Raw genomic sequence first — 23,797 nt, 5'->3', positions numbered from 1 at the left:
ACAGCCATGATGAGAATAACCGCACCGGGTTCTAATCTGACTGGACGGTACACTAGCCCGTTACTAGAGGTACACCTATCCTTGTCCTCGATGGTGGACGTTAACTTATTTTGGACGAACATTTCGTTTCTAATTTCTCTTGCATTTGGTAATTGTTTTTCAGTATTTCGTTCTAAAACTAGATGTTACCCTAAATAACACGACATCATATGTGTTTGGAGGCTGTAATGATGCATTAAGATGCGTGATATTATAGTATTGTATCCAGGTAACACAGACACTTGTGGTTGGGACCAGTCGTATTAACGAACACGAACTTCCACGAAGGAACCGTACACAGTGACTAATTCTGACGAGGGACACCTTTCTGGGTAATAGGTTACGTAGCTGAGCTGGAATAGAGTGTATGAAATGCATACGATCTTCCGTGGAGATGGACGTTTATACAATGAAATAAAAATAATAAATTAGATTTAAAATCAAGAAGAATACAAGAATATAACTGTTTCGAATTAAAACTACATGCCACGGTTGTACTCCGGTTGTCATGGTAGATACTAACCTGAACCAAACTGCACATATACGTACACCTGGCTAGTATACACCTGGCTAGTATATACCTGGCAAGTTCTTTACATACCCTCGAAGCTTTATTTGCGTCAAATTGTTCAACATCAATTGTAATGTTCAGATACATTATACAGACAAATCTTTTTACTTATGTAAATACAGTCTTCATAAACCATTACCTTTGCACCCAATAAAGATATGTTTTCCACAGTATAAACTAAAACAGTTCTATTCTCTGAATCTTACTCCGCTAGAATAGGCCGGAGGTTTATATAACCGGTTCAAAGAATGAGTCATGATGTTATGATCAGAACTGTGTCTTTTATAATACATGTTTGCCTTGAAGATACTGCAGCCAGCTGCAATCCAATTATGTTCGATCCGTCAGAAAACCTCTTTCTAATTACTCATGATACAAAAAATCCTACCCAGAACTGAAACATCCACTTCACTAATTAAAGATGAGTTATTTCTTCTATAACAACCTCATTGTTACACACGGGCACGCTGATGAACATGGTATAGAAATAGAGATACAAGATGAAGCGAATAATTCTCTAGTAATCTGTGGAATTATTTATCACGAGGGTTTATGAGGGGAATGGCGGCATTTGAACAACTTGTCGGGAAACGAAATATGTTATGTCTCATAATAATAATAATAATAACAATAATGAGGACTTTGTATAGCGCCTAATCTTTAGACATTAGACATTAGACAACACCTATAAGATAAAAAGCATATAATGATATGATTACAAAAACAAACACCATGAAATTAGAAAACATTAAAAAAACATGCTGAGAATATTTAAGCTAGGAAACATTATTAGGTCTTTAAGTTTGTTCTTGCAGTCGAAATAAGTGAGTTTTGAGAGCCCTCTTGAATGTGATCACTGTGTCTTTTTGTCTAAGTTCAGTGGGCAATTCATTCCACGTTGCTGGGCTCTGGTATGCAAAAGAACGCTGTCCATATGACTTCGTTTTCATAGTGCGATTAATGAGTATACGATTGTCAGAAGAGGAGCGTAAGTACCTTGCAGGTGTGTACACATGGGTGAGGTCGGATATGTATGTTGGACTAGAGTCCGACAGTGAAACGTAGCACAGAGAACAAATTTTATGTTTGATTCAGGATCGAATGGATAGCCAGTGTAGGGTACAGAGCAGCGGGGAGGTGTGCTCTGATCGTGGTACTCTAAGTATGATCCGAACAGCTGTGATTTGAACTTTTTGAAGTTTCTGGAGCAGATATTGAGATGAACCAGACATAACTGAGTTACAATAGTCCAGTCTTGAAAGTACTAATGAACACACAAGTGTTTTAGTGGCATCAACTGAATGATATTTGCGAACTGAGCTGATGCGTCTCAGCTCAAGATATGCAGCCTTGCATATGTTCATGACATGTTGGTGCAATGTGAGAGTACTGTCCAGAGTAACACCTAGGTTTCGTACTGATTGTGTGAATTTAATGCTGGTGTTGCTGATATTTGTTGTTTAAGGTAAAGGATGTGAATGAGAAAGTCTTTGTGTAGTGATCAGAATGGCCTCAGTTTTATCATCATTCATCTGCAGCTTGTTACATGTCATCCCTGATTTCACATCAGAAATGTACCTCTCTACAATTTGGATGGTAGCATCAACTTCAGTTGGGGGGCTAGATTTGAATATTTGGGTGTCATCAGCGTACAATTGGTGAGACACTGGGTGATCATCTATGACACTTGAGAGCGACTGAGCGTATAGAATGAATAGAACAGGTCCAAGAACAGACCCATGTGGAACACCACAACATATATCAACTGGACTGGAGTGTATTCCATTTGCAGATACAATTTGTGTCCTGTTGACCAAGTAGGACTTGAACCACAGTAAGGCTGTATCATGAATGCAAAATACATGCTGGAGACGGTGAAGTAATATATCATAGTATATTGTGTCAAATGCTGCAGACAAATCAAGGACGGTGAGGACTGTAATCTTTCCGCTATCCAACGCAGAGAGAATGTCATTAGCTACTTTTAGAAGAGTAGTTTCAGTACTGTGGCAAGGGCGATATGCAGATTGTACATTGCTAAAAAGACTGTTTGAATTTAGATGAGGTACAAGCTGGGATAGAACAACCTTTTCTAAGATTTTTGAAAAATGATGGGAATTCCCCTGATGAGAGAGAGGTATTAATAACAGCAGTTAGCGAAGGCAATGCTGAATCTAAGCACGCAAGCAGCAGTGATGTTTTAATTGGATCACGTTTACATGACTTTGGTGCACTCTTCATCACGATTGTACGTACGAAGTCCATAGAGACAGGTTCAAATGCTGCTAATGGTTGCCGCTCAAATTCTGTATCCCAACTGTATGGTGACGACGAGTCAATTGAAATTGTGGTGTCAAGCTTATCTCTAATGGTTTGTACTTTGTCACGGAAGAAATTTGCAAACATGTCCGGCAGGTCGACTGGAGAGAAGGTAGTTGGAAGTGGTGTCGATTTGTTCCTTGACATTAGCTTGTTAGTAATCTCGAAGAGCTCTTTGCAGCTGGAACTTTCCATGATCTTAGTAGTGTAGTGGGCTGCATGGACTATATTTGTGACATTCTTCTTAGCGGCTTCATAGATTTGCTTATGAATAGTGGGTCTGGTGGAAAGCCAGAGCCTCTCAGCTTTACGGCGGTCTCTTTTAGCAATGCGAAGCTAGTCCCTAACACTGCTATACCATGGAGAACACTTTTGAATTGATACTCTGCACTTGGTAGCTGGGGCGTGTTTGTCAAGCAATAAACGCAGGCAGTTATCAAGCTGATCTGCGGTAGGAGGTAAGCAAGTTGTTAGGTTAGCTTGGATGTCGTGCATTAGTTTGGTTCTATTTATCTATTTAAGGTGGAGGGTTAGGGACAGATACGTCAAAATGACATATAATGCAGAGGTGATCTGATGCAAGGTCATGGGATACCATGGAGGACCATAGAATGTTATCATCAGGTCTATGAAGAATCCATTCTAAAATGTGACTATGTTTATGGGTGTGTTGGTTAACTGACTGTTTGAGGTTGGAAACATTAATGGAATCTATGAGTTTTGATGTATTTGAGTTTCCGGGACAGTCAAAGTGAAAGTTGAAATCTCCAAGAATAATCAGGTTGCCACCTATCGAATTTCCATAATCCAGGAGATTCGGAAACTGCTCCAAAAAGAGAGAGTCAGCCACCTTCTTTTTTCTACTAGGAGGAGGGCGGTATAGGCAGAAAAAATGGACTGACCTTTGCTCCAGTGTGAGTGTGGTTTGGATTAGTTCAAACGATGTGTGGTCGAAATTGAATTTTGTGGTGTGGTTAAGACGTTTGATCATGGAGTTCTTTATGATGACAGCAATTCCACCTCCGCGAGAATTACGGGGGAACGACTTGATGGAGTAACCAGTGGGTGTTTGATCCGCCCACTTGGGCTCATCGCCTGATGTTTTTAGCCATGCTTCTGTCAGGAAAAATACGTCAACATTCTGGTCGTTGATAAAATTAACTAGTTCTGTGCACTTTTCCGGTGGTCCTACTGACTGTCATTGAATAATACAATGCGCAGAGGTATTTCTTGGATAGTTGACACAAAGGTTGACGAATTAATAGGGATTTGAATTAGCTTATCTAAATTAACGGTCGATTTTTGTTTAAAATTGTTAAGCCGAAATAAGGGAGATAACTGGAATTCTTCTTCCTGTTCTACGCCGGCCAGCTTTGAAACAACGTTTCTTTTTTCGCTTCTGTTTAGATTTAGATAATGATGAATGTAGTCTCAGTTCGTATAGTCTAGAGCACAATGTAGTGTGGAGAGCCAAGGAGTGATCATTTAAAGCAATTAATGAGGGTCCATCGTAGCATAAACGGGTTGACTGGCGAGTATCACGTGATGGCGGTTTGTTCAAAAACAGTGGAGCAAGACAGCTGAGAAAAAGTGTAATTGTTTTCATTTCCAAAATAAGGAGATGAAGAAACACATACAAATTTAACAGCCAATACATAATGAACACAATAACGAAGATGAAAACAGGCAACAAGCACAAATATCATGAAAACGGCACTAAAAAACGGAACTGCTGCTTCAAGCCGGTTAAGCGATATCGGCCATCTTGCTTCATATCATAAGAAGTGGGCTGTTTTCAAACGGGTGTCTTTCTTCAAAGATTGAAAAACATTTGGATAAATGTAATAATATTAAAAAAATAAGACTAAAGATGGGATAATCGTCAGAATCGCGATTACTTTGTCACAACTGAACTGCTAAAAGTAGCTTGGGAGGGTGGATATTCAAAATTCCTTTGTTGTTAAAATGGCGGAGCCTAGCTGCATAGTTATAAAATCATATTAGTCGTATTACGTCAAGTCAACGTTAGCAACTAAAGGTAGAAGATTAAAACAAACGAGGCGTGCCGAATAGCAAAGACAGAATGTCAAAATAGCGTATGAATAAGAAAAGAACGCAGCCTAAATGGCAATGCAGTGTATAAATAAGAACACGACACAGGCCCAATGACAATACAGCGTATGAATAAGGAATCGACAGAGGCCGAATGGCAAATTAGCGCATGAATAAGCAATTCACAGAGGCCGAATAGGTGGCGGTCTCTAGTGTCCTGTTTGCATAGGCTAGGTTTTCAAAGAACTAGTATTCCCCTGGGTTTTCTTACTGGTTATAATGACTATTTCACACAAAATATTTGCATATCTTAAGTCTAGTTAAAAAAAAAATTAATTCGCTTTATTTTGGTATATGCTTGATGGGTGTTATTTGTGTTATAGAGTATGAAGCGTGGCCTTATTTCAGATGTGCACCTTTAAAAAACTGTTAGCTCCGCTATGTCATTTTCACTTCCTGTGCTTCAGAGGTAAATTGTAAAAAAAGTCAGTATTTTTTTTTTACATTGTATACATTTTTTAATTCATTAATTGTTCTTTCAGAAGATGGTATTGTCAAGTCTGAATAAGTCGTTTGTCCTATTTTAATAACTTCTAAAGATAGTGTACTTTAAACTAATTCAGGCTGCTTTTTGGAGCATATGGGAGCAGTCATGCTTGTTAACTGTGTGCTTCGATCATATACATTTTCACAAGTAAAATATCCAAAGAATGTTCAGCCACAGTACACGAAAGTAACGTAAGGCATGCCGAAATTCCATCCATTCTGCATGTTTTAAATGCAAATAACTTCACCTTGCACCTGTCACTGTCGCAGAAATTCATAATACCTGTGAAGCGTCCCCGTAAAGATCCTAGATCATAATAATAATAATAATAATAATAATAATAATAATAAGGACTTTGTATAACGCCTAATCTTTAGAAGCTCTAAGCACTTTACAACATTAGACAACACCTGTAAGATAAAAAACATATAATGATATGTTTACAAAAACAAACACCATGAAATTAGAAAACATTAAAAAACATGCTGAGAATATTTAAGGTAGGAAACATTATTAGGTCTTTAAGTTTGTTCTTGCAGTCGAAATAATTTAATACATTAAAGGCACTGACCAAATGGCAGTATAGCATATGAATAAGCAATCGACAAAGCCAAATGGCAATATATAGTGAAATCAAAAGTATATTCTTAGACAAGCTTGCAGTCATCGGTTATCTGACACATTTTGCAAAGTCCGAACCGCAAACAATGTAATGTGTGAAGGTCATAGATTTCACTTCCGGAACAGCGTCAGTATATGTATATTCAATGTAGCCAAAATACGAACAAAGAATTATCTTATAATCCTCATATTTTAAAGAATATCCAATTTCTTTCAAATTAGTACCAAGATCAAATCTAAGCCAAGGATCACCATTAAATCATAGACAGAAAAATATACCATAAAATGTATGAGAACTACATTTAGAGAATACAATGAGTAAAAATTTTGAGAGTCCAGTCAGAACGTTGAGCGCACTTGATTTAGAGTTCTCAACATGCTTTTCTTGAAAATAAGTGTTTAAATCTTTATGTTGTTGTTGTTGTAGGGTTTAACGCCATTTTTCAGCACACGATAGGCTATACATGGCGGCCAGTATTAATGGTGGAGGAAGAACCCGGAAAAACCCCGGAAAGAACCACCGACCCTCGAGAAGCTACTGGCAAGCTTTCTCACATACCCACATTAGCCGAATCCGAGACTCGAACCCACGCAGACAGAGGTGAGATGGCAGTGATCCGTAACGGAGAGCGCTTTAGACCACTCGGCCACTCGGGGCCCCCTAAATCTTTATGAAGAGTCAGTGTAGTACTTTCCAGACTGACTTTTGTCAGTGTCATGAAGCAGGTTGTAATAAAAAGTAGAGGTCACTATTCGAAGGTTGAAAACATATGACGCAACTAATTAGTATGGGCTGCTTCTAATTACAACGAGACTTAAAGGGTATTAATCTGAGTGCATCAATTTTGTGTTCTACAAAGATATCATTATCCTAAAGTGAGAACGGATTTAAAGGAAAAATTAAGTTTCGATATAAGCACTTTTATGATTAACACGGTCGGAGGTCAACCATTTGTTATGTCCCCGGCTACATTTTCAGCTGATCAGGAGTTTCAAACAATTTTAATTTCTTTGCGCCAAAACACGAACATTCGTTATAGCCGAAACAACTTTAAAATATAGGAACATCATGAAACAGTTGTTCATTGTATGTCTGATGCTTTCCGATATTGATGTTAATAAATGTGCTTTTGTGATTCTTTTCCCATTCACATGTCTGTAAGATGACCGGGACCCTCTTGACAAGGTAACAGTGCGATATTACACATGTCCGTAAGATCTTGATAAGGTAAATTACACATGTCTGCAAGATGACCTTAACCCTCTTGATAAGGTAACAGTGCCATATTACACATGTCTGTAAGATGACCTTTACCCTCTTGACAAAGTAACAGTGCGATTTTACACATGTCTGTAAGATGACCTTTACCCTCTTGACAAGGTAACAGTGCGATATTACACATGTCTGTAAGATGACCTTTACCCTCTTGACAAGGTAACAGTGCGATATTACACATGTATGTAAGATGACCTTTACCCTCTTGATAAGGTAACAGTGCGATATTACAACTGCACTTACTCGCTACCCCGAGACATCTAAAAACCCTTCGTCGGGACGTAGGAAGATGTATTTTTGGTGGGGGTGTTGGGTTGTTTGCTTTGTTTTTTTTGTGGATTATTTTAGGAGAAATGTATATTGAATCTTTTAACAATCAATGTGTATGCCCATAACGTTTGAAACATTCATGGAAAGATAGTAAATGGCATTCCATGCAGTTTGCTTTTGGAGTTAATGTTTGACATTTGACCATCTTTCTAGCACATGAATTCCCTTTATTCTTGTAAACGATATATGAAACTATATTTAAATAACTAAAAAAAACCCCATCTTTATTACTCCTTTTTAACTGGTTGATTTATTTGTTTTCATCATTAATTCCTTGTGTACATGTGCTACTGGTCCATATGATTCATTGGATCTTTATTCTGAGGAATTACTTGATTTATTATTCCATGATAAACCAGATGTAACTGGCACACTTTATTTTTAAGCCACAATTTATTTATTGATTCCTACTTGATGGTACTTCGTATTCGATTTATTATAATTTTATTCTATTTCAGTTTTACTTTGCTTGTAAATTATTGAGGTTTATAGCTGAATGTCTGGCCTGACATATTGCCTCGTTAAAGATGGTGTAAATAATTAAGAAGATAAATGAAGCTGAACTCTAAACGGATGTCTGCTCTGCTTTATGGTCTAGGTGAAAACTTGTTGGAAACGGATAGTATGCAGGGTTCATACAACAACAAAAACAGGACGAAAACAAGGGAAATTTATGTGTAGAAATTGATACGCTCTATTGTGTTTTACATCCGTTTGAAAACATCGGGACCGGCGCGGACGCGTATTTCCACTATAATATTTATGTTTTTTTATTCATGTATACTCTAAATTGCATATAGCGCATAAGGAGCTGGCAGATATGTGTCTCTGTACTTTGTTAAGAGTAATCAGTAGAACAAACACCATAGACCCTTATCTGCTAGCGCATTATGTGATGGCAGACAAGGACCCATCATGTTTGCGATTTGATTCAGTTTGTAAGCAAGTACAAAACTGCTCCGTTTCGATTGATAAAACAGAATTTACACGGAAGAAGTGGCAGACAAAACAAACTCATTTTTCATTGATATTCACACAGAAAGCCTCACGTTGCCCATTTGTGCTAAATGGAGGTGAAATGAGATTGTTTGGAATATTATAGTACATGTACTTAAATAAATGTATAATACACATCATATACATCGGTCTTGAACAAATTCTGTTTTTGCTAATATTGTAGAAATAAAGAGGATAGAAAATGACAGTAGAAAAATGAACACTTATTTGATAGAATTTAAATGACAGAATATATAGTATGCTACTCTCAGTCTAGTTTCGCCAGTCACTCAGTTTTGTTTGTATTTTCTACAACTTCCTAATTATGTACAGGTCTTATTAATGGCGACCTTGTATGGTACAGACTTTATGACCAAGATTCATATCCAATAACACAATGGTAAATGAAAGTTCCAAAACTGTTCATAGATATGGCATTGATCAGGAGTCACTACTGACGACTTTTTCCTTTTTAAAGTTACATCGAATCGTTTGTGATCTGGTCTCAAAAGAAAATCAAATATTTTATTTCATGACGAAAAAGAAAATACGTTTATTCATGCACAAACAATGGTCTCGCCCTTTTTGTTTGTTTGACATGGACATAGGTTCGAACTTAATCTTCTTTTCAACTTTAAAATAAATCAGAAGCTTCTGTATTAACAGCGGGTTAGAAATCCACAGCGTCGCTTTTTGGGTTAGCTGAATCCATATCCATTTTCTCTTGGATCAAGTAAGCAGAAATTGTGCTTAATCTCTCTCGATCAATCTCGACATTACTTTTGATACATACTAATCTTCACTATCCCATGTACTAGTATTCATTTTGTCATAACAGGATCCTTGAGTTGATTACCACATCTATTTATAAACGATATGGTGAGTTGACTACCACATCTATTAATCAATTATATGGTGAGTTGACTACCACATCTATGTATCAACGATATGGTGAATTGACTACCACATCTATTTATCAACGATATGTGAGTTGACTACCACATCTATGTATCAACGATATGGTGAATTGACTACCACATCTATTAATCAACGATATGGTGAGTTGACTACCACATCTATTTATCAACGATATGGTGAGTTGACTACCACATCTATATATCAACGATATGGTGAGTTGACTACCACATCTATATATCAACGATATGGTGAGTAGGCTACCACATCTATTTATCAACGATATGGTGGATTGACTACCACATCTATGTATCAACGATATGGTGAGTTGACTACCACATCTATATATCAACGATATGGTGAGTTGACTACCACATCTATGTATCAACGATATGGTGAGTTGACTACCACATCTATATATCAACAACATGGTGAGTTGACTACCACATCTATTTATCAACGATATGGTGAGTTGACTACCACATCTATTTATCAACGATGTGGTGGATTGACTACCACATCTATGTATCAACGATATGGTGAATTGACTACCACATCTATTAATCAACGATATTGTGAGTTGACTACCACATCTATATATCAACGATATGGTGAGTAGGCTACCACATCTATTTATCAACGATGTGGTGGATTGACTACCACTTCAATGTATCAACGATATTGTGAGTTGACTACCACATCTATATATTAACAACATGGTGAGTAGACTACCACATCTATATATCAACAACATGGTGAGTTAACTACCACATCTATTTATCAACGATATAGTGAGTTGACTATCACATCTATATATCAACGATATGGCGAGTGGACTACCACATCTATGTATCAACGATATGGCGGATTGACTACCACATCTATTTATCAACGATATGGTGAGTTGACTACCACATTTGTGTATCAACGGTATGGTGAGTTGATTACCACTTCTATGTATCAACGATATGGTGAGTTGATTACCACTTCTATGTATCAACGATATGGTGAATTGACTACCACATCCATTTATCAACGATATTGTGAGTTGACTACCACATCTATATACCAACGATATGGTAAGTTGACTACCATGTATATGTATCAACGATACAGTGAGTTGACTGCCACATCTATGTATCAACGACATTGTGAATTGACTACCACATGCATTTATCAACGATATGGTGAGTTGACTACCACATCTATTTACCAACGATATGGTGAGTTGACTAATACATCTATGTATCAACTATATTATGAGTTGACTACCACATCTGTGTATCAACGATATTGTGAATTTATTACCACATCTATTTATCAACGATATGGTGAATGTATTACCTCATCTATTTATCATCGATATAGTGAGTTGACTACCACAGATATTTATCAATAATATTGTGAGTTGACTACCAGATCTATGCATCAGCTATATTGTGAATTGACCACCACATCTATTTATCAACGATATGGTGAGTTGACTACCACATCAAGATATCAACGATATGGTGAGTTGACTACCACATCTTTTTATCACCCATATGGTGAGTTGACTACCACATCTATATATCAACGATATTTTGAGTTGACTACCACATCTATGTATCAACGATATGGTGTGTTGACTATCACATCTATTTATCTATGATATTATGAATTGACTATCACATCTATTTATCAACGATATAGTGAGTTGACTACCACATCTATGTATCAGCAATAGTGTATATTGATTACCAGATCTATTTATGAACGATATGGTGAGTTGACTACCACATATATTTATCAACGATATGGTGAGTTGACTAGGACATCTATGTATCAACGATATTGTGGATTGACTACCACATTTATGTATGTATCAACGATATTATGAATTGCCTACCACATCTATTTATCAACGATATTGTGAATTGACTACCACATCTATATATCAACGATATGGTGAGTTGACTACCGCATCTATTTATCAACGATATGGTGAGTTGACTAGGACATCTATGTATGAACGATATTGTGAGTTGACTACCACATCTATGTATCAACGATATGGTGGATTGACTACCACATCTATATATCAACGATATTGTGAATTGACTACTACATCTTTGTATCAACGATATGGTGTGTTGACTACTACATATATGTATCAATGATATGGTGAGTAGACAGGCACATATAATTCTCAACGATATTATAATGCTGAAGATAATTACCATGGTAAAGATAAAAACTATATTAATATTTATATTCATGGCCTGTGTCAATACGACAAAGTTTTCTATCGAAGTCTATACACCTAGCTACTATAGCTTTATTATCAAGTAGCTCGTCTTATCCGTACTGACATTACTCAGTTGCTCGCCTTCCTTGCCACCCAGTATGAAGTAATTCATGTCTCTTTTATGCAACAAAAGGATAACCAAGTACCAGGGATTCTTGGTGAATTGCTCAACGCGCGACAAGTGCTTCGAAATGTCTGTCACGGTGCTTTGATAAACGCCGCCGTTGCGCATTTGATTCCAAAGCTGTCTCGTGGGATGTGCACAAAACACTATTGATTTAGGACCAAGATACCGGCCTCTGAAATATTGCTCTGTCAAATCACATTAGTTTATATTAATTTTTCTCTGTTCAAGAATGACATTCCTTAAAAGTATGATTTATTGGATGTTTTTAATATCATTACGTAGGAGCCGTTCCCCGAGAAATCATGCTGTCTTTTATTGTTAAAAAGGGAGGAATTCTAGGAAGAAAGTAATAAATTTACACATATAAATATCTGCTCCGTTTTAGCGGAAAAAGTAATCTAGAAGATGATGAATGAAATTTATTCAAACGTTGAATGCTATGGCGAACAAAAAAACGTATCGATCTTAGACGGAAATCAATCTAGTAAAAAAATAATTCAGAGAATTCAGTTGATCCTCTTATTCTTGGCAGGACTTTGTATCCTCGCAGCGAAAACATCAAACTCTTTTGTTTTTAGTGTTGTACTATTTTCTAATTCGTACGCAAGAATTCACTTTTGATTGGCATCACTTACTTGACATCATTGTTACCTGTGCATCATTCATGGTAACAATACTTTGTAATTACAAGCCCAGCAGATATTATGCGAGGAGCATTGTTTCAACTAAGGCCGATGTCAGTACAGTCTAAATTCATGTAGCTGTTAGACATATATTATCCAAATGACCATTTTATATTCAGATATCTTAATGTTCCCAAATGAAACAATGCATGGTAAGGGTGTATGCCTGTAGAAGAAACTAAAGTTAAGTCTTGTACAGCAATTTGTTATGATGCTTGCACACCTGAAATATAATTTGCATGAGTATTTGTAGAACATCAAAACAGTATAATTGATGCTATGTAAAAATAGAGGATCTCAAATGGGTAATGTTTTAATACTGAATTTATGAAACTAATTGAATAATGTATAGATTTTCCAAGCACTGGCGAGAAAAAGCTGGACATCTTTAAACGAATTTCATAAATTTAATATTATAGCATTACCCATCTGAGATTCTGTTTTTCACAGTTTTTTTTTTAATGGAGATAGTTTATAGAGAAAGATGGAATAATTTCATTCATTCTGACTCAGCTGAGTTGTTCCGCGTAAAAATAGTTTTAGACTCAATTCGAATTTTTCGCAGTTCTATATTCAGTAACATTTAAAAGTAAAATTAGTTGTTTTTACAAATTATAATTCAACGAGAAACTGTCCTTCCAATCAAATAAAACATTTGACTCAGATACCGTCATTTTCAACACAGAATGTCCAATGGAAGTTCCATTTGACGTCACATTAGACTCAGACACCGTCATTTTCAACACAGAATGTCCAATGGAAGTTTTTTTGACGTCACATTTGGCTCAGACACCGTCATTTTCAGCACAGAATGTCCAAAGGAAGTTCTATTTGACATCACATTTGTCTCCGGATTAGGTTAGACGATCACGTTTTACAACTAGTTTGTGTCTGTTTCATTACCAAGTTTTCCAGGTGTTGGATATTCATGTGAAGGGATGATTCCAGATTTACTGTATTATATTTCTGGCCGGATATTTGCATTTGTTTTAGAAAGTAGACTACAGTAGACTACCGAACCATCTTTGGGTAAATAGGAATGATCTAACCCTTTCCCAATTCTTTCTGGGCAATCGATTCGAAATATGGCCGTCACAATGTTGATAGTAATAGTAAAAGCAGAAAGTTCCAGAAGGCCAAGCATGCAAAATACTTCCTCCATCGCAGATAATCAGTAAAGAAGATACTCCGCGAGAATTTCATGTGTGTATTTGGACTAATTATAATCACCTAAAGTGATCTATTCAACATTATATGTAAAGTGTGTCAACTGTGTAATGAAAAGAATATGTTAAATTAGATTGCATATTGTTTCTAAAACTGAAATCTGTTCTAATTAAATATGAATTGTATTTCAACTTATATCATCTCTGAGCATTCCTTTTTAGGGATAGAATTTCCATTTTGAAGAAAGGTCACTGCTATTTTCTAAACATTAAGAAGTCTAACGCCACTGGTTCAGTCTGTCAGAGAGATGATAACTGATCGCGACTGTTTTGCAGAATGTATCTATCCTGGCTCATCTTTCGTTAATCGCAGAGTTTAGCAACGTGAAATAATGTATATCGTCGTTTGCATTTGAACTGGATGTTATACGTTTTTATTGATGTCCTTTTTGTTGGTCAACGTAAAGGGTGTAATGCACTGTATCTAAATGCATGTAATGCATGTGAAGGCTCCATTCTGATGTGTAATCTTTGCTGCACAATTTTGTTTTTCACAATATGCAAAAAGTCAATGAAGGTATTCTCGCTGGAAGGAATCTGTGATATTTTGGTAGAAACAAATTTCTCTGTGTCTTAATGTTTAAAAACATGGTTGACCCCCTCCCCACACCCCACTACTACACATATATGTCCCGTGGTATTTGGTGAAACAATATATAGTGTTATTTTCAAACTTTCGAAACTCACGCTGTTTTAAGTAAGATGAGTCTTATTCAGTTCGTAAAGTCATCTCATTAGTTGGTATTGTTTTCCACAGAATTGTTACTTTTTTCTATTCAACCAATCACAATATGTTCGTAACTAAGATACCCTATTTAAACTGAATTCTATGATAAACACGCGTTATGAAAAGCCGTTACGTATTCACAGGTATAAAAACTTATTGTATCAAAAACGTAGCTTTTCTACAATTTATTTCATCAAGAATGTAGTTTTGCATTATGAATTACGGAGCATATAGATGATTCGGATGCAAATTTAACTGCTTTCTCAACAAACTTCGTACATTGACCAAAGTGAGGAGGCAAATCAAGTCCATAAGTAATATTGTATTGTTGATTCTAAAAGTTAGTATTCATATCGTACATCAATACAAACGACATAAATACATTATACACAAACAATTGAAAGATATATTGAAGAGATCTCAAAGATGGCAAATGAAAATTTGGGAGCTGTGGATTCAAACAATGAATAATCGAACAAACACCTCTTCCCGCAAAAGTGAATTAGCAATCCCGTGTTGGCAATATCTGTGGATTTATACTGCGTGCGTCAGAATATTGATGGTAGATGGGTCCCTTGAGCATCTCTTTCAACAACTTCGAAGTACAGCCAAGAAAAGTGCATCAACGTCTATATTAATGTCTTTCAATTGACTCCGCGGTCATTTTTCCAAGGAGGATCCCATTTACAGCCTTATAAGATGAACACAAATGTGTATTTCTGCATGACATACGAGTAGCTAGATATAAGAATTTTTTTCTTGCGATGGTAGTTTTAAAATATGCAAGAAAATAGAAAAATTCCCCTTCGACTAATACTGGCTAGGCGTTAAGCACTGGTATCTAAATCAAAATGATACGTGTCAATAAAGGGTAATCCTAAATGCATGTTTCATTTACTGTAGCAGGCAAATGAAAACTATTTCCTTAGACTCTATGACAATAAAATTGTGATAGAATTCTTGAACTCTTTCATGAAATCAGTACTTTAATAAATTTGACACGTCGAGGTTTACACTAGCAGATGATTGAAGGAAACATTCATAGAATATATGTAAAAACAGTTATATTGTCTAAAACTTAAAGTAAAAGAAAGCTTGTAATTTCCTGCTGCTGCACAGGCTGCAATATCTCAGCATTGAAATTGGTCTGATGCTTTAGGGCACGTAAACACATGAAGGTTATTCAAATAAAGTGTCTAGCCTGCGTCACACAACGGCACCCGACCTTTGCTGAACCGATGTTATTATTATAAACTGCTCACTTCTAGTCGTGAGTAAATGTACATGTGAAATACAAGAATATAAAATATCAAAAGCATGCTAAGTATATTATTTAATTCATATTTATTTTAATTCAATTGTTTGTCAGTTTTAATAAGGAGATGATATTTTTCCAGAAAATCAGTTGACCTGAATCATTCTTTTTGTAAACGCGAGGTGTTGATCTAAATCCTTACCGTGTTTCAGAATTTGTAGCAACCTTCCTAAACAAGCTCATTTTTATTTTAAAATGATTGGTTGTTTCTACGGTCGTGATGGGACTTTGTCTTTAAGATGTGAACGATATTTTTTTATTATTCTCGGAGTAAAATCGTTGGTCTAATCAAGGCCATATTCTGTGGACGTGATTTTTATATATGTAAACACGGTCACGTGGCACTGTGTTTCGCAATTCCGGTTTTTCTATTACTGCGCATTTGTTAGTTTTAATATAGATGAGTAGAGAGAGATTTCTCAGTTTTGGGCTTTTACACTAATGTCAAGTTATTTTGTTGTATCCAGATTTTGAGTTATAATTTTCTTCAGATCAGTTGGATTTCAAAAGGATTAATTCTTTTTTCTCTGGAAATATTTTGAGGAGTACTCACACAGAAATTTTGGAAAGACATTGCTTACAAATTTAATTTGGATTTCCAACACCGGAGTGTCATTATTTGTATTTCTACAAGGAACTGTAAAAAAAAAACCAGTACAGACCACAACATACGTCATCGTCATCCATCTTGGATTTTCCATCAGGATTCGAACTTGAAATTATTAGAACATTTATTACTAGGACGTTTTTGCAATTTAATTCGTGGATTATTATTGGAATTTTTTTTTTGATTATTCTTAGATTATTCTTGGATTTGATTCTTGAAACCGTAAGTTCTTCTCCTTTTTTCATTTTTACTGAATTTTTCCAGAGAAATAAATTATTTGTTAAATTTTAAAAAGCTTGATGTTTTCACTCTTTCTGTATTGCTGTTTATTAGAGCCTAAACACGTAACACGTAAAAGTGTCAAAATTCTGTAAAATGAATATAAAAAGCTAAAGGTAATACATGTAACATCGTTTAAAGATGTGGTCACAATTTGTAACATTAACCGCATTAAGTTTTTGAAAAAAGTTCATAATTTTCTACTGTCGTATATCATCATACGGTCTGTTTCTTCATGCAGCTAGCAACAAAATGTTTCTGCCTCATATGGTGGAAGTCGTCACATTCGACAAAAACGTGTTCTACTATCACTGAACACTGGCACCATATGCACTGCGGTCGGGATTCACCGTTCAGGAGACATATATGGGAAGAGTCAAAATTTGTTGAAGGTTTCTTCTCCAATGTAACCAAGCTGGCATATAATTTGGTAGTTGTGTTTAGTGAAATCTCTTTTTAATTAAATCTCGTAATAATGGCTACAGGAGGAAGTTGTTGAACAGTTAACCCAGCAGGATATCGATCATGCTATTGGTGTATTGAAAAAGACAGGGAGCTAAATGTAATTATTAATGAAGAATACAACTCACTTCAAAAGTCAGCATAAGAAACGGCACCTAAACCTAGGCTCGGGTATAATATATTCCTTGGTTTCCCTGCCAGCAAGTACCCAAGATTTCCATCTTTTCTAGTGATGAATCCACACCTAAAGGTGAAGTTATTTTTGATGTGTGGAAGTATGAAGTTAGAAGTTTGTTAAAGGATAATCACCACCCAAAAACAATACTTAAATAATCGGTTAGGAGATCTTTAAGATGAATAGCTCGTAAGGTGCTGCTCTCAACCTTTTTAGAGGAAATATTGCAAAATCTTTTTGGACATGTTAACTCTGTTGAATCCAATATGGAGCAATTTTACCCAGAACCAGAAGCAGACGGACTTCCTGCAAACAGCAGTTAGAAAGCTCGTGTTAAAAAGTCATCTAATGATGACATGCTGAAGATCAAATTTTGGGCTGCATTAAGTAATAAAAGGATGACAAAGACGTACAGGTATTCTTATGACTCGAGCAGGTAATGATTAGGATCCAAACCAATATTTCATTGCCGTCAAATATATTTCCTCTCAACTACAGGTCCTCATGAAGAGGATGGATCAATTGGATAAGAAGAACGATATAGCTGGAGAGGCGGTATGACACTCAACTGGCAGACAACAACAACGACAAAGCTGGTGCAGGGGACATAGATACTGCCACTAGAATAGTGATATTCGCAGAGCTGAAGAAATTCTTCAGAAGCATGGAACACCGACTTTAAACTGGAAGAGTCCTTCGTCCAGAGATGGAACAGAGTCTTCACAGAGGTAGGCCCCTAAAGCAACTTTTTGACATTTCTCACTGGCGGATGCTAATGTGACAATTATTTATTACTGTATACCAATTAAGGCCCTAATAGATACAGGTTGCATGGATGTCACGTTATCTGAAAGTTTGTGCCCATCATATACCTATAAGCAGAATTTCTTGATTGGTAAGACTATGGAGTAGAACTTAACTTTGCAGACCGTGATTGTACACCATATATAGGTTACACTGAGGTACATTTGAACATGCCCTCTTTTAGGAAGTAAACATGTGCCTGTTTTAGTTGTGCCACCAACAAAATACCGATAATGAAGTACCTGTTATTATTGACGCAACGTAATTGGCTCTGCATGGAGCAATTTTATATATACAAGGCGGTAAGGAATATGATTTTCAGTCCATGAACTCTGTTTCTAATGTTTGTGTGGTGAAAACCACCGATAACAGAACAATCACAGTGGTTCACATGGAGTCTATTATCGTCTTCTGGTTGTAGAATGGAACACTGTAATTTAGATACAGCTTCGACAAAACACCAAATCAGTTTCCTGGTAGATTGACAGCATGTCCTAGAGTGGTATAAGATGTAGCAATTATGCAATATTTCTGCCAAGGATTTAAGCATACCACCTGAGAGGCATATGAGAGACTAAAAAACTGAACCTTTGCGCACAATGACCCTAGATGAATTCCTTCCGATGATGCGAAAACCTGTAGAAGAGACGACAGATTCGGACTGCTTGGCAAAGTTAGGCATCACTGATGACAGTCATTTTCTTATCCCTCAGCATCAGCGAGAGGTCAAAAATCGAATTTGATAAAGCCAATATATATTATATTTTCCAAGGACCTGGTATGTTTTAACTTAGCTCAGCAAGATATCAAATTGACTCATTGTATCCCATTTAAGAAAACATATATAATAATAACTCCTGGACATTTTGAAGAAGTTAAGGAGCATCTCTAGGAAATGCTGAAAGCATGAGCCGTAAGGGAATCTCCGAGTCACTTATCATCATACATTGGTTCAGTACGAAAGAGAATAACAACTTAAGGCTTTGCAAAGATTTCCTACAACTTAATACAAGACCCATAACAGATGCATGCCCTTTACTAACAATACAGTATCCGGATCAAGGTCACTTACCAATTTGCACCTGAGACTCTGTTACTGGCAAGTCTCAGTCAAAGAGGAAGACAGATAGAAGACAACATTAAGTGTTTGACCCGTAGGATCTTATGGGTGCAATCGTATAGCTACCGCAACTCCCGACCCAGTTCTCTTGATAGACTTTAATGCCTCACGTGAGAGGATGAGACCAGCAAAGTAGCCGAAGTTCTAGAAGAAGTCAGAATGAATTCTGAGACCCGAGTTAGGAAACAAGAGCAAACTGAGACTGCACACTTGGGTAGATTAAGATCGCTGGCTGGGTAGGAAAGTCATTCAGCCAGGACAGCGTTGATGAACAAACCTTACCGCGAGGAAGCTGCTGTATAAATGTAAGAATCTGAAGAGAAAAAACCCCCAGAGAGTTGCATATATTATTTGCTGAAATTAGAGGATGACTATATGAAGAAAATATATTTTCTTTCAACAGTTAGTTTCAGTCTCCCAGTAAATAACACGTGCCAAGTACCTGAACTTTAACCCATTCATGTGCACTTGCGGGTGGGAAACCTTTCGTTTAGCTCCGTGGCCATGTTATGGTGAAGATGTGATCTTTTGATATGATGAATTGTCCTCTTGTCATATCTATATTACAATGAAATCTATTTTTATTCTACATACATACATACATACATACATACATACATACATACATACGTACGTACATATATATATATATATATATATATATATATATATATATATATATATATATATATATATATATATATATATATATATATATATATATATATATATATATATATATATATATATATATATAACTTGTCTTCTTGCCATGTCTGTCCTACAGTGAAATCATGTCTATATTACAATGAAAACTAACCGTGTTTACATGTGTATATTACAATGACATATAGTCTTGTACTCATATCTATATTACAATAAACTGACTTGTGATATATATATATATATATATATATATATATATATATATATATATATATATATATCACAAGTCAGCTTATTGTAATATATATATATATATTCGGGCAGACGGGGCTCGTTAACCTTGGGTGGTCGCCCATCTAGGAGAAGGAAACTCCGATTTCAAACCTTCGCTGCCTTGCGACTATACCCTCTCAGGGGAAAGGCTAAGGGAGTAAACCCCAATAGAAAATCCGGAGTCGGAGTCCCTAAGGCGACTTGGCATTGATTTCAGTATCATCTCGGCAACTCCTGCGACGCATTTGGTGCCATGATGTATCGGCTTGTCCTTTCCCTTGGATCCATCAGCTGCGTGGAGAGGGGGGATCAACTGCATGGGCAACAGTTGATTCTCCATATCACCCTGCCCAGGCTTGCGCCCTGGAGAGGACACTCCAGCTTCGCTCCATAGCGTCGACACAACACGGGAAGCAGCAGTTTACCGGTTATAAGTCACCGCTCGATTGGCGTAGAGCCAGACGCCAGGGGTTGCTTCTGACTGTGGGAGAGACCAACATGTTTCACTGGACAGCTATCGCCCGCCTCAAACTGGGCAGCCCCCAGCCAATAAGGTGCCGTCCCGCCACAGTTCGCCTGCCTTGCTGGGTGCGTAAGGCTTAAGGTACGATGCTGCTCTAGCCACCCACACAGAAGCTGAGCCTCAGCGTCTGATGGCCCGCCTTGCTAAAGCATGTGATGAGTTTGGGTTAACCATAAGCCTAAAGAAATCAAACGTGATGGTTCAGGACGCGGACCCCCCAAGCATTATCATCAACAACTACGAACTTGAGGTGGTGAGTCAGTTCATGTATCTCGGCTCTACCATCACCAACAACCTCTCGCTCGATGCTGAGCTCAACAAGCGGATCGGAAAGGCATCAACAACTCTCTCCAGGTTGTCACAGAGAGTGTGGAACAACAGCATGCTGACCATGAACACTAAGATCACCGTGTACCGTGCATGCGTGCTAAGCACTTTCATGTATGCCAGTGAAACCTGGACTCACAAGAGAAAAGACTGAGCGCCTTTCACATGCGATGCCTCCGACGCATACTCTGGATCACCTGGAGCGATCGAGTAACAAACAACGAGGTGCTCGAGCGTGCCAAGATTCCCAGCATGATCACACTCCTCCACCAACGCCGCATCAGATGGCTGGGCCATGTACGTCGGATGGTTGACGGACGGATCCCCAAAGACATTCTTTATTCGGAACTCGCCTCTGGCAAAAGGTCGATCGGACGGCCACATCTCCGTTTCAAGGATGTCTGTAAGCATGACATGAAAGCCCTTGATATTGATGTCAACACCTGGGAAGAGCTCGCTCTAGACAGATCAGGCTGTCGACATGCTCTGATCACTGGTCAGAAAGCCGGAGAGGACAAGCAACGCTTGCTAGCTGATGAAAGACGATAGCAGAGGAAGAAGAAGCAGCTTCAACCAACACCTGACACAACCTTCAAGTGCAGCAAGTGTAGCAGGGACTGCCACTCCCGCATTGGACTACTTAGCCACAGCAGACGCTGCACAACCACCAACCGGGACATCTCTCATGGGCGCAGTTCCATCGTCTCTCGAGACTAACGGATGCCAACTAACTAACTAACTATATATATATATATATATATATATATATATATATATATATATATATATATATATATATATATATATATATATATATATATATATATATAATGAAAATAATATTTTGTTCTTTTGTTCTCATATTTATATTGAAATGAAAATTAGTCTTGTTGTCATATCTATATTGCAGTTACGTTGTTAATATGTTTCACCTGATTACAGATGATGTTTATATTATTACTTTTATTGTAAGCATCATCAGAGTAATCAGAGTATTCCAAGACAATATGGTTTTATAATAGTTCGTGACGTCGATTTATATTGATTTTCATATGAATATCGATCACATATTGAACACTTGTCCAAGTGAACATGCGTATATTTCAGGAACACCGTCTTAATGTGTCATTTCTGTTTAATATGTACGTTCATAAGTCGCACTGAGTTTTCTTTTAGCTATTTGTAACATACTGCTCTGTTTAAAAATATGTGCCACGTATTTGCCATTTAGCCATGTTGTAGCGAAGATGTTATCTTTTGCTGTGATGAAAATAAGTCTTTCTTTATATCTGTGTTGCAGACCAAGTCATGCAGTAAAACTACATTCAGTCAGTTGGAGTCTTGTAGCTATTTTGATCTCGTTGACAATTATGTAAGGAAATAAACATGTATTGTTATATAGATATGTCCTATAGATATGAATATATATGGAAACAGTATAAGAAACAGAGTTACAAACACGATACTTTTGTATATAATTCAGTAAGGTATATCCAAACTTAATTCACAGAAATCGAATTCTCAAGCACTATGCAAAGCTTATTTACCGATTATACATACATTTATCTGCATGCATATTTACCAATGACCAGAACTAAGACGGCTTACAGCGAGGTTGTTTTTCTACACGTTGATAGATAGCATCGTGTTGATATTGCCATGGCGAAGTAGACATCGAAATTATTATTTATTGCGTCTGCACCTACACTTACAGAGCCGTCTTGTGTATCTATATTAAATTCCTCCATAACTTTAGTAAATGAGATAGAATGCTTCGTATTTCAATGTTAATCTGAGTTTGAATCAATGTTTAATATTGCCACCATGTTTGCATGACTAGTGAAACCGCCTGAATTATCCGTACTACGGTTCCAAAAACAAAACTTTTTTCGTATTTTACAGTTATATTATAACACTGAAGGTTGACTCCTACACTTTTGATAATTGCGATAGTCTATTCGATTTAAAATACATTTATATTTACAAAACTGCGAACTTATTCTAATTTAAACTAACCGTTAAGATCTTTGGACAGAAAATTCCTTTGAAATCTCTATAGTCTCAACAAAATGTTCTTTTTCTCCGTAAGATTTCTCCATCAAAATAATGCACTGACTTACTCTCCTAAATCACTCTCCCTTTGTAACACTTCTGTAAGCCCCATCCATATAATTTGCTTACAGAAATCAGTAGTATTGATACGATTCGCAATTAATCAGATCACATATGGCCTTGTTTCATTTTCCCAAAAATAATTTTCATAAAATAACATCAAAGCATCCGCGATACTATAATTACATCACATTCTTCCTGTATAACCCACAAACATCCTTATTTTCATTTCTATAAATCAGCCGGCTACTTCACACTCGACGAAAAAAAAAGTTCTTTATTCTCTGAAAAACAAAAGCTCTATTCCCTCACGAAAGAATCGGTTTACGATTCCAGGTTCAGCTTTAAATTACCTTGTTTTCATTCTTCGAAATTAAACATCCCATCTCCAGGACAAAAAATTAAATTAACAACGCTG

The sequence above is a fragment of the Sinohyriopsis cumingii genome, chromosome 4, assembly GCF_028554795.1.
Source record: "Sinohyriopsis cumingii isolate HCF-2022 chromosome 4, ASM2855479v2, whole genome shotgun sequence".
Classification (NCBI taxonomy): domain Eukaryota; kingdom Metazoa; phylum Mollusca; class Bivalvia; order Unionida; family Unionidae; genus Sinohyriopsis; species Sinohyriopsis cumingii.
This window is presented reverse-complemented; position numbering follows the sequence as displayed.